Source organism: Alosa alosa, chromosome 20 (genome assembly GCF_017589495.1).
Source record: "Alosa alosa isolate M-15738 ecotype Scorff River chromosome 20, AALO_Geno_1.1, whole genome shotgun sequence".
In the NCBI taxonomy this organism is placed as follows: domain Eukaryota; kingdom Metazoa; phylum Chordata; class Actinopteri; order Clupeiformes; family Clupeidae; genus Alosa; species Alosa alosa.
Genome location: NC_063208.1, coordinates 3757674 through 3760173, shown reverse-complemented (window position 1 = coordinate 3760173; position 2500 = coordinate 3757674). Strand labels below are relative to the sequence as shown.

The 2500-nt window shown below is 45.6% G+C and overlaps 1 protein-coding gene across 1 annotated transcript in view; it reads left to right on the top strand.

The window, feature by feature from the left end:
- Positions 1–2500, top strand: part of dlgap3 (discs, large (Drosophila) homolog-associated protein 3) — a 205072-nt gene that overhangs the window by 172755 nt on the left and 29817 nt on the right.

The following is a 2500-nucleotide window of genomic DNA, read 5'->3' as shown; positions in this document are numbered from 1 at the left end:
CCATCAGTGGTCAGGGTTATGCACGGGGGAGATAACATTGTAGTGTGTGAATACACACACACACACACACACACACACACACACACACACACACACACACACACACACACATATATTGCAATCGTCTTTCAATAAACTGGATCTATTATCATCATGTCCGTAGACACAGTTCTACACACAATGATAATCACTGACCATTGTGTGACCTGAGTGTGTGTGTGTGTGTTTGTTAGAATGCAGAGTAGACCTTAGGTAGCACTTAATTCTACATCAATCAATAGTATTACCAGAGGATGAGAGTACATAAGTATGACCTCTCCCTGGCGTCAAACACACACGGTGCACACACTCATTTACACACACAAGTTGCAAGAGTAGGGGATGGAGACAAATTGACAAGCGTTATTTATTTTTGTGGAGAGAATATGCAGGGCTGAGCGGCGGTCATATTTTGTACCACTTTGCGGTACATCTAAATGTTCACTCGTGGCAGGGCGCTTATGGTCTTCTGGCAAGAAAGGTCTGTTTTTCAGGAAAGTGAGGAAATATGTGTAATTTTTGCGTGTTTGAAAATCTGTGTCCTCAGGAGTTAAACGTTACAAATTCCAAATTACGGTATAATGGGGGAGCATCACTCAGGTTTGCTTCAGTGGATTCAGGTGTATCTCTCTCTCTCTCACACACACACACACACACACACACACACACACAGAGACATGCGCGCAAAGGCAGACAGAGTGTCAGAAAGGCAAACAGGCAGCAGGCTGCCTCTTAAACTGGATTGAAAGAAGTAGGTCAAGAGCAAGATGCTTCAGAGAGAACGACAGAACAAGGAGAGAGAGAGAGAGGAGGAGATAGAGAACGACAGAACAAGGAGAAAGAGAGAGAGAGGAGGAGGAGAGAGAGAGAGAGGAGGAGGAGGTGAAAGAGAGAGAGGAGGAGGAGAGAGAGAACGACAGAACAAGGAGAAAGAGAGAGAGAGAGGAGGAGGTGAGAGAGAAAGGCAGAAAAAAGAGAAAGAAGGAGGTGAGAGAGAGAGAGGAGGAGAGAGAGAACGACAGAAAAAGGAGAAAGAGAGAGAGAGAGGAGGTGAGAGAGAAAGGCAGAAAAAAAGAAAGGTGAGAGCCAGAAGGAGAGAGAAAGGAGACGCAGAGAAGATACAAACTGACAGAGAGAGGGAGAAAGAGAGAGGGAGAGCGAGAGAGAAGGAGAGAGAGAGAGGATCAAATGTGTTGAGGGTGAAAATATGCCCAGGGACATGTGGAGAATGAGAGATCTTGTGGCACTGATGGATTTGATTCCATTTTCCTGCTCCGATATCTACCTCTCCATCCCTCTCTCCCTCCATCCCTCTCTCCCTCTCTCTCCTCTGTCCTCCCCACCTATCTTGCAGTTTCATTCAAACTACCTGCTCTTTTTCTCGCTCTTTTTCCTCTCTCTCTCTCTCTCTCTCTCTCTCTCTCTCCCCTCTCCCCTCTCAGCAGTGTGCGTGTGTGTGAGTGTGTGTGTGTGTGTGTGTGTGTGTGTGTGTGTGTGTGTGTGTGTGTGTGTGTGTAATCTACCTGTCGTGGCACAGCTCAGAGCGCAGATGTGAGCTGACGGGCGAAAGAGCTTGTGGATGACAGCCGTTCCAATGCCAGATGACACTGATTGACATCAATCTCCTCCAAACGACATTAAATATCACACTGTGGTACTCAACGACCAACGCCTCAGTGATTCCGCTGGGGAGGGCACACACACACACACACTCTGTCATTCTCACACACACACACACACACACTCTCTCACTCTCACACCCTCGCACACACACACACACACACACATACACACACACAGAGTCATTCAGAAAAAGCATGAGAGCTTTTCTGAAGAAGTAATGTCTCTTGATATTGCAACATCATTCTCACTCCTGTGCCCACCCCTAAGATACACACATGCGTGCACACACACACACACACACACACACACACACACATTGTAGATTTACTCATCAACACGCAAACACTCATAACATGATCACAATCTTTGCTAATAAGCTAATAAGCGTCGCACTGTTTAATATGCAGTCTGTGGACATCCTTCAGAGCTTGGATCACAGGAAGGCAGAAATCCCTTTGAATTAGCCAACACTTCAAACACTTCATTCTTTCTCCAGAACTCAGACAGCAAACAACACTCTCTCTTTTACTGTGGGAAAAATGTTCATTACTGCACATTCTGAAAATAGAAATCTAAAGATTTGTGAAACAGAAATCTGAAGTAAAACTGTGTCGTGAATCAGATAGTGTTTGGACGTGGCTGAAAACAGCACTGTACCGTATATCTGTGTTTAGACGTGACCATCTGAAAACAGCACTAAACCGTATATCTGTGTTTGGACGTGACCAGCTGAAAACAGCACTAAACCGTATATCTGTGTTTGGACGTGACCAGCTGAAAACAGCACTGTACAGTATATGTGTTGTTGAGAATCTTTGCGATCCGCCCCCAGACCGTC